The 15,754-nt window shown below is 47.0% G+C and overlaps 1 long non-coding RNA gene across 1 annotated transcript; it reads left to right on the forward strand.

The window, feature by feature from the left end:
* The first annotated feature begins 4,777 nt into the window (after window positions 1-4,777).
* LOC114040161 lies at window positions 4,778-12,843 on the forward strand. Its single transcript, XR_003568744.1, has 3 exons — window positions 4,778-4,864; window positions 8,513-8,628; window positions 12,764-12,843. It is a non-coding gene; the product is annotated as an uncharacterized LOC114040161 (long non-coding RNA).
* The last annotated feature ends 2,911 nt before the right edge of the window (window positions 12,844-15,754 follow it).

Here is a 15,754-nt window from a genome sequence, read left to right on the forward strand (position 1 = left end):
AGCAGCATCCTGTGTGTGCCCCTAAGTGTGGAGAGAGAACAGATTGGAGCAGGATAGCGTGTAAAGGAAGGGCCTTGGACCAGAGGTCAGGAGGTGTGTATTTCAGTTCTTGCTTTACAACTATGACTTCCCCCCTCCGACCTTGGTTCTCCATCTAAAAATAAAGGCGTTAGAAGATGGTTTCCAAGATCTCTTCCACCTCTACATTCCACGGAGGTCGTGGTCTTGTCCAACCCTGGATTTTCCATCGAGTGACTTTTCAAACTTCCCTTCTCAAAGACAGGCATCCTAGTGCTATGTTTTCCCTCTGAGATTATCCCCCAATTATCCTATACGCTTCTTTGTACATAGTTGTTTGAATGTGGTTTGACCATCTTTCCATTCCTAGGTGGCCAGCCGAGTTCAGGCTCTCATCAGCTTCCTCACTGGTCTCCCAGTCGCCAGGCTCTCCTCTGTTTAGTCCATCCTACCCATGGCTGTCAGAGTGATCTTCCTAGAGTCCAGGCTCTCCGTATCACTTTCATGTTCCCAAAGATCACGGGCTTCTCTAATGCCTCTAGGTAGGATAAAATGCACACTCCTCTGTTGGGTATTCTAAACTGCCCCTAGCCTGGCTCCTGCCCACCTCTCCAGGCTTGTTATGCATGGGTCGCCATCACACATTCCAAACTGGCTCCACTGTTCCCCTTACTTGGCCTTCAGACCTCCAGCTCTGGCTGGGCATGGGCTTCCTCCCATACCTGGAGTACCCTCCCTTCTATGTGAGACCCTCCCTGGCCTCCTGGCTGCAAGAAGTCTTTCCCAAGCCACCTGAATGTGAATGCCTGTGCTCTGAGGTCATCTCCTGCTGCATCTCTATCTGTCTCGTTTGTACATAGTGGTTAGCATCTTGTCTGCACGCAACCTCCCCTGCCCTCCCTTTAGACCGTGAGCTCCTTGAAAGCAGGGAATATTACTATTTTTACTTTTCTTTGTATCTCTAACAGCACAGAGCCTGACACTTAGCAGGTGCTTAATAACTGCCGACTGTTTATGTACACATGGAACCAACTCACATTTATATAATGTTTATTATGGGCCAGGCACTATACTAAGCACTTTACAATTCTTACCTCCTTTGATCTGCACAATAACCCTGTAAGGTTCTTTATCTGTTTCCCCTTTTACAGATGGAGAAACAGATAAATAGGGGTTAAATGACTTGCTCAGGGCCACACAGCTAGTATATATCTGAGGCTGGATTGGAACTCAGGATTTGCTGACTCTAGGCCCAGTGCTCTGCGCAGTGTAGTGCTCTAATTTCCCTTGCCTGTGTTTTTTCTATCTGTATACATGTTTCTCCCACATTAGAATATAATGCTCCTCCAGGGTAGGACTGCTTCTTTCTTTCTATTTAAAAAAATTTTTTTCTTTGCTTTTTGGTGAGGCATCAGGGTTAAGTGACTTGCCCAGGGTCACCCAATTAGTAAGTGTTAGGTGTCTGAGGCAGGATTTGAACTCAGGTCCTCCTGACTCCAAAGCCAGAGCTCTATTCACTGCGCCACCTAGCTGCCCCCTCCCTCCCTCCCTCCCTCCCTTCCTTCTTTCCTTCCTTTCTCTCTCTCCCTTTTCCTTCCCTCTCTCTCTCTCTCCCTCTTCCTTCCTTCCTCCCTTCCTCCCTTCCTTCCTTTTTTCCTTTCTCTACAGCTTCTTCCTGGAAATATTACCTGTCCCCAACCCCTTTAACTCTGCCGATTGAATTTCTGCTCAGTGTTCATGTTCCACATTTTATGTCCTTTAGTTCATTCTCCTCTGACTTCCTATAATGCGACCAAGTCATCACCCTTCTCTGGGACTTTCTTTCCTCAAGCACAAAATGAGGAAGTTGAAACAAGTTTTTTTAGCTTAAGAAAACTTGATGCACATCCACTCGATAATTGTATTGTTAATATCTGTTGACTGAGAAAGGATAGCTACACGGATAGGCACCAGACGTGTGATTTTATTCTATAAGGAACTCCCGGGTAAGGAAAATCCCTCCATTAAAGCCGGCAGGCACCTTCTCTACGTGTTAGTCTCTGTGAGTCATCTGGAATAGCGAGAAATGGAGACATTTGTCCAGGGTCCCACAGTCATTATGTGTCAGAGACAGGACTTTTATTTTGGTCTTTTTGGCTCCAAAGTTCACTGAGAAAATAACATCCAAAATTACTATGAATTCAGCTTTTAAATGAACGTTTATTTCTTTTTTTTTTCCTTTTTAGGCAATTGGGGTTAAGTGACTCGCCCGGGGTCACACAGCTAGTAAGTGTCAAGTGTTTGGTCTGAGGCTGGATTTGAATCCTGACTTCAGGGCTGGTGCGCTATCCACTGCACAACCTAGCTGCCCCAGAATGTTTATTTCTTAAAGCACAAGAAGTACCTAGATAATATTGAAAAAATCGTAATCATGTATAATGCTGCTGCCCTGCCCCCACTACCTCCGGGTCGGCTGGGTTACACTTCACCCCTCCCGCAGGGTTCTCTGCTGCACTTTAAGGGGATTGAGACATGTCTAGGTCCTCTGCCTTTGGCGCCACTGCCACCCTTAAAGTGTGGGGGGGCCCCCTGCACTCCAGTTCCATTTAACCACTTACAGCTGAATTAATTTTTACAAAGACATATTTACTTCAAAAGGTATAAATATACAAATATACTCCCTAACACATAGGCTTTAAATTCTCCTTTCTCCTTGTACCACCTCAGTTTCTGGGGGTAGGGAAGGAGAATAGCTTCACAGCTTAGCTCTGTTTCTTTTTTTTTTTAGGTAATTGGGGTTAAGTGACTTGCCCAGGGTCACGCAGCTAATAAGTATCAAGTATTTGGTCTGAGGTGCTGGATTTGAACTCAGGTCCTCCTGACTTCAGGACCAGTGCTGTATCCACTGCACCACCTAACTGCCCCCTTAGCTGTGTTTCTATACATCACAATCCCAGTTCCAAGTCCCAAACCCACGTTGGGCTCTGGTCCCAGGTACCCTGGCTTTTCCGGCCTTCCCTGCTCAGCTGATTGGCTTGTAACCGTCCCACTTGGAGTCCAGGCTCCAAGATCACCATGGCTCTATTCTGTGTCTTGTGCAGATCATGCCTGGTATCTGAAACTGAGGACAAAAAACAAAGAACAGCCCTCTGACCATTTCATGGAGTCCTGATAAGAGAGAAGGCAAGGGAAGGAAGTCCTTCCCCTCTTACTGGTTCAGTTTGTGGTATCAGTGTTGTGGGTAACCCTATGACCTTCATTCTCTGGACACAGCAGAAAAGTGTGTGCAGCCGGGGGCGGGGAGGGCGGGGAACCTAACCCAGTGTGGTTAGTCTGAAAGATCCCATCTATTCTGGGTTAGCCAGCTAATCCAAGGAACCTACCTCCACCCGCTGGTAGGGACTGCAGAGTGCCTCCGTGTTAGAAGGTCTGGACATGTTCAAAGGCCCCTTACACACACATGTCTGATATGAGTTGGTCTGAGGGAGGCATGTTTGCTTATTTGTGAGTCACTACAGTCCAGGGGTCCTTGGCCTACAGGTTGGGGAACCCCTAGGCTGCACGGTCTTTTCCAGCTTTAGCTTTTTCTGGCCTCTCCGGAGTATACCAGAGCAGTCCCTGATTTGGAGCCTGGAGCCCTGCATTCAAACCCAGCTGCTCTCTGCACCCCTTGCCAGCTGCTCTGTGACCCTGGACATCGATCACTTAAGCTACACTTCAGTTTTCCTTTGTTTCCGAGCTAGAAAGTGACCGTGCTTAGGGTCTCGAAAGGGAAGAGAGATCATTTAGTCCGGCCCTCCCATCGTACAGATGATGGAACTGAGTCCAGAGACATGAGATGGTTTGCCCACCATCAGTAAGTAGCCAGAGGTGGGATTTGAACTCTGGCCCCAAACACAGCGCTGGCCGTTACACCAAAAGACTTTGTAAAGTATTTTGTAAATCTTGAAGAGGGGATTCACCTCTCTGCTTGTTTCCTCAGCTGTAAAATGGGATGATAATAACACCTGCCTCCCAGGGCTGTGGTGAGGATTAAATGAGAGATCGTATTTGCAAAGCCTTATGTAAGTGCTGGCTAATATTATTATTAGCAGTTATTATAAGCAATTGTTGTTGTTCAACAAATATTTGTTGAATGTGACCATAGATATATTCTTTTTTCCTCCTAGGCTGTGATTTCACTGGTGGGGGGGGATGCCTACTGGGGACTACTCCCTGTGTGGGAAATCTCCTTCTGATACAGATGAACAATTCATTGATAGATTATGCTTTTAGAGACTTCCCTAAGGGCCTGGGAGACATGCCTGGGTTCATGCAGTTAGTCTATGTGTCAGAGGTGATACTTGAACTCAGATCTTCCTGACTCCAAGCCTGAGCCTCTACCCAGTGTGCCACATTTCCTCTCAAAAGAAATATGGCAAGTGTGATTGTTTTTGTTATTAAGGTAAGGAAATCGACCTGTGCAAGGTCGAGTGACTAGTCCGTGACTGTGAGGCCAATACTAAGTATGGAGGCTAGTTTTGAACTTGACCCCTGGCTCCTCTGTCCCACACTCTTCCCGCACTTCCCCATTCTAGGTGGGTGTCATCCTAAAGAAAGCTCAAATTGGTTGGTTATATTTTAAGGAACTGAATCATGTTGACGTTTCCCAAAAGCTGAAGTTTAAACAAAATGTGAGCTCTCTTTGGAGGAATGTGGCCAGGACAGTGGAGAAGAGAGGCACTAGGGGGAGGGAGAAGAGGGCTGCCTGGCTGCTGGGAAAGGGAGAGCCCTTTGAGTTGTCTTGTGTGACAAGCGCCTTTGTGTGAAGGAGGAACAGATGTGTCTCCTCTAGCACCCGTGGCTGATCCAATCATTCCCTGCCCAGGTGAGACACAGTGAGTCAGGCTCCCAGGAACACAGCCCCTCCTTCCACCACGTTCTGAGCTCTCTCAGGGGAGAATTTGCTTGCCTTGGGAGGGGGCAGCCTAGGCTGAGCTCATCTGAGATGGGAGAGGCAGGTTGAGAGGGACAGATGAGGCAAGACGAGTGACGCTCATAGGAACGAACCTGCATGCGGGGCTGGGGTTGTTTTGGGGCCACAAATCCCGGCGTGTGTTTTATGGCCACTTCGGGCCTTGGCCTGGCCCCAAGTGCCCTCCTTTCTGTTAGCTCAGCTCCGGCTACTCCCCCTCATCCCTTTCCCTCTCCATCCTCTTCCTGCTCCTTTAATGGATTGGCAATAGTTGTGCAAACAGTTGTAAATTCAGCAAGTGTCATTTTAGTCACGCTCGGTGAAGGTGGTTATTCACAAGGCCTTTCTGCTTCTTTCTACATACACCCAGATGTTTGTAAAATGGAGAGGAAAGACTGTGTTTAAAAAAAGAACCCAAACCCTGAGGATGGCAGTTGGATAATAAGGAAACAGGTGAACCCAAGGACTCTAAAGTAGGAGCAGATAGAATGAATCCCGGAAGTTGGATTTTCCCTAAAGGATCCCGGAACACCTTGCAAGTTCTGAGAAATTGGCTGCAACTTGTTGGGGTGGTGGGGGTGAGGAGGAGAGATGGGAGGGAGGGAGGGCAGGAAATAGAACATACTCAAGCTGTGTGTAATCCCTGTAAAAGCAGGTTGAGGTACCTGGAGCTCCTTCAATTCAATTTGGAAAGTACCTACTGTGTGTAGAGCTGAAGATGTCCCTAGAATATAGAGTATGTCGGCCAGGAGGGCCCTTACAACACAGAACATTGCTTATGGAGGACATTTGGAGTGTACAAGATGGCTTCTTAACCTTGTTCCCTTTGGAAGTCTGCTCAAGAACATTTTTTAAGTGCGTAAAATAAAATAGATGGGATCACAAAGGAAACCAGTTATACTGAAATGCAATTGTCAAAAAAAATTTTTTTTAATTGTGTTAAGAAACCTTGGATAGAACATAGGATATTGTAGTTGGGACAGCTCCTAGAACACAGGATGTTGGAGCTAGAAGGGTCCATAGAACATAGACTAGAGAATGCAAGAGCTGGAAAGAACCTTAGAACTCAGAATGTTCTAGCAGAAAGAAAATTTGGAACAGAGAATGGAAGAACTGGAAGGACCTTGGAATGTCAAACCCAGATGTTAGAGCAGGAAGGGACCTTGGAGAATATCTGGTCCAACCCACCTGATTTTGCAGAGGAGGGTAAACTGAGGCTGGAGAGGGGACTTGACTTTCCTACGGTTACAGAGCTGGTTGGATGCTCAGGTCCTGTGCTGCTTAACATTTCCATCTGTGGCTCATCCAATTTTCTGATGAACAAAAGTGTCTGGGGTGGGGAGAGAGCGCCCTGGATTACAGAGTACTCAGTGATCTTGCCTGGCCAGTGCACTCAAGTATGAAACGTGTCTTCCCCTCATAGCAGCCCCAGACTCTTGCCTCTGTGATCCAGCATCGTCATTACGCTCTTCAGTCTAGTATGAGGCCAAGTTCAGACCGTCTTCTGGAAAAGATCTGTGAGGGGGAGAGTGCGAGGATTTAACTGATGAGAAGTCTGTGTTTCACGGCGGTGAGGGGCAGTGCCCAGGGGCACTCAGCCAGGAAGTGTTAGATCTGGGACTCAGCGCAATCTCCTGACTATGATCCTTCACTCTTTCTGCCATACCCCACGAGGGGAACCAAAGTCCTTGGAAAGGCTTTCTAGGGGGTTAAATGACCCAGTATCACAGAATGAGCTGTACTCTACCATTGTTTGGATCTGGGTGTCATGCTTTTAAAAGCTTGGAAGAGTGTGCAGAGGAGGGCAACCAGCACTGGCAAGGAGCCTCGAGTCCACATCGCATGAGAATATATTGATGGAATTGGCTGGAGAAGAGAAGACTGGGGGGTGGAGGGGAGCTTGATAATTGTCTTCAAGCATTTGAAGGGCTGTCATTTGGAGGAGTCAGGAAGACCTGAGATCTGAGACACTTCCTAGCTGTGTGACCCTGGGCAAGTCATTTGCCTCAGTTTCCTCATCTGTAAAGCGAGCTGGAGAAAGAAATGGCAAACCATCCAGTATCCTTGCCACGAAAACTCTCACGGAGAGACCGACATGAGTGAAATGACTGAGTAACAACAGTGTTTGAAGGCCAGCTCCGAGACTATTCGCCGAGTACGTCACTCTTTGCATTCATTTTGTGACTTGACCGGACTCTGGCCGCTGAGATCCCTTCCAATTCAATTCTCCAGAGTACTCTTGCTATCATTGCAGCTCCCAGACAACATGTGAGAGGGTCCCCGACAAAGGCATCCAGCCCCTAATTGTAGGAAAGGAATTCCCTTTGACACGGAATTCCAATGACTCTGGAATGGAGGAAAAGCAAAGAGGCAGAACACACAGATGATGTTGGAGAGGGGGAATGAGGAGTCAGACCTCTCTGCATCCTTTCCCCTCCCCAGCCCAGGATCCCATGCCTTCGGAGCACCCCTTTTATCTTTCCTCGGCTGTTTTCAGGAAAAGATCTGAGAAACTGATCATGAGATCAAAGATTTAGGACACCTTAAAGGCTATGTCATCCACCCCCTTCATTTTACATGTGAGGAAACAGAGTGTTAGCGACTTGTCTGAAGTCACAAAGGTAGCAAGCTTAAGGAGGAGAATTTGAACCCAGGGCTTTTGACTCCAAGTTCACTGCTCCTTCTCCTGGACCACACTGAGACAGATGATAGGCTAGTGGGCTGTTAGTCTCAGAAGGGACCTTAGAACGTGGAATGTCAGAGGTAGATGAGGGGGGAGACTTTGCACAAAGAACATAGAATAAGATGTAAGTTGTGAACACTTCTTGAGTGCCTATTGTGTGTATGTAAGGGGCAGAAGGACAAAACGGGGAAGAGATTTATATTTTGCTGGCCAGCGCGATGTATACACAGATAAGTAAAGACAAGATTCTGAGGAGGGAGAGGGCGCTGACAATGGGGGGAGGGGTCAGGTCAGGAAAGGCTTCATGGAGGAGGTCAGCTGTGGGCCTCCATCATAGGAAGACAGAGATTTAGGGAAGTGGAAGGGCTTTTCAAGCAGCCGAGGGGAGTGCCCTGTGGAAGAATAGCCAATGGGCCAGTGTGACCAGAGCACAGAATAAGAGAGGAAAACCAAGGCCCGAGAGGTGCGTTAGAACCAGAAGGTCTCAGCTGCCAAGTGGAGGAGTTGAGGTAATAGGAAATGACTAATGATTCTGAGCAGGGGAATGACAGGGTCGGACCCAGGCTTTAGGAAGATTGTTTCAGCGACTGTGTAGTGGAGAATGGGTAGGGGAGGGCAGAGACTGGAAGCTGGGATACCAATCAGGAGGGATCCAGGGGAGAGCTGGAGAGGGCTTGAACCTGTGTGGTAGCTGCAGGGAAAGGGAGAAGGCAGATGTAAGGGGCAGAATCAACTGGACTTAGCTCCTCATCATATAGGGGACTGAGGGAGAGGGGGGAGTCAGGAATGACACTAAGGTAAGGGGCCTGAGAAAAGAGGGCCAGACCTGAAGGGATCTTAGGGACTGTTTTCGTCTAACTAGTGTTCCCTTTTCACAGATGCGAAAACTGAGGCCCAGAGAGAAAGCAAGTGATTTCCGGTAGCACAGCGCTCGTTTTGGCAGGGTCTGGACTAGGACCCGATTTTCTTCATTTCCAGTTTACGTGATACGGTGGTAAGAGTTCTGAGTTTGGAGATGGGAGACCTGGCTTTGAATACCAGCTCTGCTGCTTAATATCTGTGTGAACTCAGGAAGGTTTCTGAGTCTTTCTGTGCCTCAGTTTCTGCTGCTGTAATGCAGAGGAACATGTGCAAAGAAGTTCAATTCAAGGTGGTTTGGGAAAGAGGGCACTAGCAGTTGGGGGAAGTCGGGAAAGGCTTTGTATGGAATATGGTGTTTGAAGGAGAGAGGAACTCTGTGAGTCAGAGGTAAGGAGGGAGTGCATTCCAGGCATGAGGAATGGCCACTGCAAAGGTGTGGAGGTGGTAGATGAAATGCCCCTTGTGAAGAATACATAGAAGGAAGGGCAGCTAGGTGGCACAGTGCATAAAGCTCCAGCCTTGGAGTCAGGAGGACCCGAGTTCAAATCTGACCTCAGACACTTGACAGTTACTAGCTGTGTGACCCTGGGCAAGTCACTTAACCCCGATTGCCTCACCAAAAAAAAAAAAAAAAATACATAGAGGGCCAGTCGTGCTGTACTAAAGAATTTGGGAGGGGGAGTAATGTCCAGTGAGCCTGGAAATAGAGTTGTTGCTGTTCAGTCATGCCTGACTCTTCATGACCTTGCTTGAGGTTCTCTTGGCAAGTGGTTTGCCATTTTCTTCTCCTGCTCATTTTACAGATGAGGAAACTGAGGCAAACAGCATGAAGTGACTTGTCCAGGGTCACATCATGAAGAATCAGACACGTCTGAACACCAGTGCCAAAGGAATGCTTAATAGTGGATTTCTGGCATCACAGAACTCAAGGGCAAAGGTAGTTTCCTGAGCAAGGGAATCTTCTTTTCCTACTCCCACAGTATTTATCCTGGCAATCACAGGATTTTAGAGTGGGAAAGGACTTCAGATAGGATCCAATCTAACCTCCTCATTTTGCAGAAGAGGATACTGAGCCTCAGGGGAAGTTACTTATCCAAGGTCATACAGGGGGTAAATGGCAGAGCTGGGATTTAATCCCAGGTCCTCTGATCTCAAATCCAGAGGTCCTTCCTCTGTACCTACAGACCTGTGTGACTACGTCTGGTCAGGTGACAAGTAGGAATGGATTAGATGGTTTATTTTATTTTATCACTTGGCCTCAGTCTCCTTGGCTGCTCTAATTCCTGAGTTTCCTGAAATTCTTGGCAGGGGGAGGTGGATGTGAGAAGGACCGAAACCTGTTCCCTTATATTAGTGGGAAGACTTGTTTGCAGTTGGTGGGGGAGGGGTGACCTGTCTGAAATTTGTTTTCTTTCTTTGGCAATAAGTGTGTGTGAGTGTGTGTGTGTGTGTGTGTGTGAGAGAGAGAGAGAGAGAGAGAGAGAGAGAGAGAGAGAGAGACAGACAGAGAGACAGAGAGACAGAGAGAGACAGAGACAGAGACAGAGACAGAGAGACAGAGACAGAGAGAGACAGAAAGAGAAGGAGGGAGAAAGCAAGTGAGAGGAGAGAGGGAGAGGAGGGGGAGAGAGACAGAGAGACAGAGAAGTGTGGCTCCTTATTCTACTAACAGCTTTGTAATAGGAACCAGCTAAGCCTCTTGTCTCTCCCACCCCCTGGGGAGCCGTACCTGTTCCTGAACTTTGTAGACTCCAGGGACCACAGGAGGCTGGGTGGTAAATGATAACAATAATAATGATAATAATAATGATAAAACCATGGGTCATATCCTTCAGAACTGTGTTCTTTGCTTTCCCCCTCTCCTGTTGCTTATTCATTTTGTAGGACTCTATCTTGCTTTCTTCTATCCCTGACTCTGTTTCTTTCTTGTACACACACACACACACACACACACACACACCACACTCCCTCTTGTTTGGTTCCACCCACGAAGACAATGGACCCATTTTTATTTCCAGTCAAAGGCCCTTGTGTTTGGGTCTTCTTTCTACACCCGGGCTGATGCCAGGGGTTTTCTCCTTCTGGCTCTGGTCATCTGAGGCTCTCCCTGAATGCCTGAGGTTGGTCATCAGGGCATCCCCTGAGGCCGTCAGCCTCCTGGCCTGGGAAGAGCCCAGCCTGAGCTGTCAGAAGAACCAAAGATCATTGAATCTTAATTGTAGCCGAGAAGTCAGAGGTCATCTTGTCCTGTCGGCATCTGAGAAGGAAGCTGCTCCACTCCGCTCACACAGCGTAGATGGGGAGGCAGGGGAGGCTCGTCCTTCCTTCCAGGCTCCTGACTGTAACCTAAGGTACAGCCTTCTCGTAGCTTCCGCATTCCTGCCAAATTTGACTCTGTTTCCTTCTGTCTCCTTATTGTCCTCTGTCTGGAATAGATGACCCCTGGCCCATCCCCATCTTCCTTCCGCAGAAGTCCCTCAGCTCAGGGACCATTCCGCCTTTTGGCCTTCGTAGCCACAACAGCCCAGCCCACTCACAATGGACAGCGCACACGTGCTGAATTGAATTAAATTGAACTGTCCTTGGGGGCAGCCCCTCCTCCAACCCTCCTCCTTTCCATCCCTCTCCAGAGCTAAGGCTGGGTGGTCTGTCCATCCATCCACTCAGCGAGTGCTTACTCTGCTTCTGCTCCTTGCTTTGGGCCTCACTTTTCAGGCGTTCATGCCACAGTGGGTAGATTTACCCTGAAGTCATAGAATAGAGGCAGGATTCTAGCTCCTCATGATCGGGGTGGTCTCTGTAGACCTTGGGCAAGCCACTTCCTTTCCTTAGGCCTCAGTGTCTTCATTTGTGAGATGCAAGTGTAGACCACTGCTACTACTACTACCACCACCATTATCACCATGACTACTGCCACCACCACCACCACTACTACCACCCCCACTACTATTACTATTATCCTCACCACCACTGCCACCACTACTAGTTAACAATCACATAGAGTTTTAAAGTTTATCAAGCTCTTTACAAATATCATTTCTTCTAAGCTCTTTTTCAGCTTTGAATTCTACAATCCTAGATTATTAGACTTGCCAGACTAAGGACCTAAAAATAAAGGGTAGAAAATTGAGCTGGCACTAATAAGACGAAATTTAATATGCTTGTGAAGTCTTGCATCTAGATTGCACTTGATTGTAAGCTCCTTGAGGGCAGGGACTCTCTTTTGCCTCTTTTTGTATCCCCAGCGTGTAGTGCCTGGCATGTAGTAGGCACTTAATACGTGTTTGTTGATTATTGATATCGATTTAGGCTACAGATGAACTGTACACGTATAAGAAGGGGGAGTCCTGGTTCAACAGCAGTTTGTGAGAAAGGTGTGGGGCTCACAGAAGACTAACAGTACAACCTCTGTATGAGTCAGCAGGGGCAACGTGACCGCCAAACAACCCCGTGAGATCTTGGGTCATAAGCAGAGCTTCCAGGAATAAGGAGGGGATGACCTCTTGCTCTCTAGAGTTCTGCCCTGTTCAGATCCCATTTGAAGTCTTTATTTATTTCTTTTTTGAGGCAGTTGGAATTAAATGACTTGCCCAGGGTCACACAGCTAGTAAGTGTCTGAGGTGGAATTTGAACTCAGGTCCTCCTGACTCCAGGACCAGTGCTCTATCCGCTATGATGCCACCCATCTGCCTTCATTTGGAGTCTTGAGTTTGGTTTAGGGAAGCTCCTCTCTTTGAAGTTCTTGATATTCATTGAGAGGAGGGCAGCCAGGCTGACCAAGGGCCTTGAGTTCATGCCGCATGAAGACTGGTTGGAGAAGCCTCAGAGAAGCCATGATGGCTATCTTCACTTGTTTGAAGGGTTGCCATGGGGAGGGGTACTTGGAGATTGGGGAAGCAGCTGCAAGTCCCAAGATGTTAGGACATCTCATGTGATGACAAATGTCCTAACCACTAGAACTATTGAGAAGGAGCATGAGCTGCATGGGCAGGTGGTGGGATCCTCATTGAAGGGCTTCAAGCAAAGGTTGAAGGACCACTTGGGCATGTCACAGGCACCCGCTGGATGAGGTGGTCTCTGTGGATCCCTTCTCCTCTGTGGTTCTGTGAGCTTGGGATTGTGAATGCAAGTGACTGAAACCATGATATTTCTATCTGCAGAACTGGGGAGGCCTTGGGGGGGAGTGGGTTAGGGAGGAAGATATGTGATTCTGATTTAGATATATTGGGACAACAGAGGCCAACTCATCCAATCCCCTCATTTCACAGAAATTGAAGCCTAGAGTGGGATTTGAACCCAGATCCGTTGGCCCCTGAGCCAGTGTTCTTTGTAACATGCTCAAAATGGGAAAAATAGATTTACAGAGAAAACCATGGCTGTCATTGGCTCCAAATGTGAAGGTACTCTGAGAAGGTAAAATCATTTTGTGAATGTTTGGGAGAGGGCATGTCGATTCTATGGATACTGAAACCTTTATCATGGTGGACTCGTGTGTTGCCTTTACTAAGCTGTTCCTCTCCTCTTCTCCACTGAGACCTCCACCCTCTGCACCATCACAATTTTCTTAAATCATTAAGTATTAGAAAATAATTTTAGGATGTTTTAAAGCAAGTACAAATTGATCTTTTCCTACATCCCTCAATACCTAAAGGGGGGCCATCCCTGATCATTCTGATCTATATCTTGCCAGATGGCTCTTGAGGAGAAGGTGAGGCTGGTGACTTTGCACAGCCCTCCCTCACTTAAATGCCGTTCACTTGCAAATCATGGCATCACCTTCTTGATGTCATGGTCCTCTTTGAGAATGAAGGACAAACAACAACCCCTAAAGAGGATGAGAGATAGCCAGTTAAAGATGTCTAGTCAGTAGTTTGGATGGAACTAGGATTCAGGAGAGACACTCGGTTCAGACATATTGATTTAGAAGTTATCTGCTTTGAGGCTAAAATTAAGCCCATTGAAGGTTTCTGTGATTACCACAAGAGGGGGGTATGGAGAGAGAAGAGAACAAGACTGAAGACAGAGCTTGGGGGAACACCGTTCATTAGGGGGCAGAGGACAGATACTGATTCAGTAACAGAAATTTGAAGAAGGATCCAGATACGTAGAAGAAGAAACAGAAGCCAAGGGAGGAGAGAATAGTGAGTGGAGAGGCGACTGTCAGTGTTGACAAAGAGAAGGCAAGAAAGCTGAGGACTAAGACAAGGTCATAATATTGGGCAGAGATTATCAGTAATCTTGGAGAAAACAGTTTCTGTGCAGTAGTGGGTTAGAAGACATTGCAGGAGGCTGAAGAATGAGTGGAGACAAGAGGAAGGTGGCTTTTTTCTAGGACAAATGATCACTGAAACCTAGATTTGGCTGAAGGGGTAGAAGGGGGAAGAGGTATAGACTGATAACTTGAGGAAACAGAAGGGTCAAAGGAAAGGTTTTTTAGTTATCTTTTTTTAATGTTGGGGAGCTTTGAACCTGTTTGAAGGTAGCAAAGGAAAGGAGCCCATAGACAGGGAAAAATTAAAAAGGAGAGAAGAGTAAAATAAAGAGAAAGGAGAAAGAATATGACCTATGGGTCAAGGACCTGGAGGAGACAACAGCTTAGTGTTGGGCACACAGCAGGTGATTAATATATTGCTTATTGCATTAGATACATAGTGCATGTAGAAGAGTTGGCCTTGGCAAGGATAAGGGCCACTTATGTCTCAGAGAGCCGAACAATTGAGGAGAAAATAAGTGTGTGTATATGTGACATGCAGAATAGGGAATGAGCAAACTCACTAAAGATAGCCTAATTATTTAAGTAAAGTAGGAGGTGAGGGAGGGCCTCTTTTAGTCAGCTAATAAACATTTATTGTCTACTGTGTTCCCGGCACTATGCTAAGTGCTGGGAATAATACAAAGAAAGGCAAAAGACAGTTTCTGCTCTTGAGGAGCTAACAATCTAATGGAAGATATATATATATATATATGAATATATGATAAATGGGAGGGCAGATTGGGGGAGGGGGTAATCATAAGCAAACACTTCTGAGGAGGGACGGGGTCAAAAGAGAGAATAGAATAAATGGGGAAGGGGTGTTAGGATGAAGGGAAATATAATCTTCTACAACATGACTATTATGGAAACATTTTGCATGACTACACATGTATAACCTGTATTGAGTATGCAGACAACTATGTAGAAACAAGCTGTATACAGGATGAATAAGAGATAACCAATAGAGGGAAGGAGCTAGAATTAAGACGGAGAAGGAAGCTAGGGATGACAGGAAGTGAAGATGAGGAGGGATGGGGGCATTCCAGTCATAGGAGACAGTGAAATGTCTGCTGTTGAGAGATGGGGTGTCTTTTTGGAGGAACAGCAAAGAGGCCAGTGTCACTGGGTTAAATAGTGTGGAGGGGGTGTAAGGTGTAAGAAGTCTAGAAAGGTAGAGGGCGGAGAAGGAAGTTATAAAGGGCTTTACATGCCAAACAGAGGATTTTATATTTGCCCTTAGAGGTGAAAAGGAACCATTGGAGTTTACTGAGTGGAAAGATGACATGACCAGACCCAGGCTGTAGGAAGATCATGTTGACAGCTAAGTGAAGGATGGACTAGAATGGGGAGGGACGTGAGGCTGGCAGGCCCACCAGCAGCTACCACAACAGTCCAGGCATGAGGTGATGAGGTTCTGCACGAGGATGGGGGTGGTGTTGGAAGAGAGAAGGAGGTGTATGTAAGAGATGTTTTGAAGGTAAAATTGGCAGGCCTTGGCAGCAGATTGGATATGTAGTGAGGGGTTGGGAGGTAAGAGAGAGTGAGATGTCAAGATTGATACCTAGGCTAAGTGCCTCGCTGACTGAAAAGATGGTGGTGCCTTTGATAATAATAAGGAAGTTTGGAATGGGGATGGCTTGGAGAAAAGAGCATAAGTTGAGTTTTGGACATGTTGAGTTTAAGATGTCTATGGGACACCCACTTCAATATGTCTAATAGGTAGTTGGAGATGAGTCTTCAGAGAGCTCAGGGCTGGGCAAGGAGATTTGCGAATCATCAGCTTAGAGATGATTGAATCTGTTGAAGGTGATGTCATTACCAAATGAGATAGCATAGAAAGAGAGGAGCTCTGGGTGCCTGGGGAACACCCACGGGCATGACCTGGATGAAGATCATCACAAGAGACTGAGGAGTAGTCAGACTGGCAGGAGGAGAACTTGGAGAGCGCAGTGTCGTGAGAACCTAGAGAGAGGAGGACAATGGACAGTGTCAGAAGCTGCCCAGA

The sequence above is a fragment of the Vombatus ursinus genome, unplaced genomic scaffold (assembly GCF_900497805.2).
Source record: "Vombatus ursinus unplaced genomic scaffold, bare-nosed wombat genome assembly UNPS02012758.1, whole genome shotgun sequence".
NCBI lineage: Eukaryota > Metazoa > Chordata > Mammalia > Diprotodontia > Vombatidae > Vombatus > Vombatus ursinus.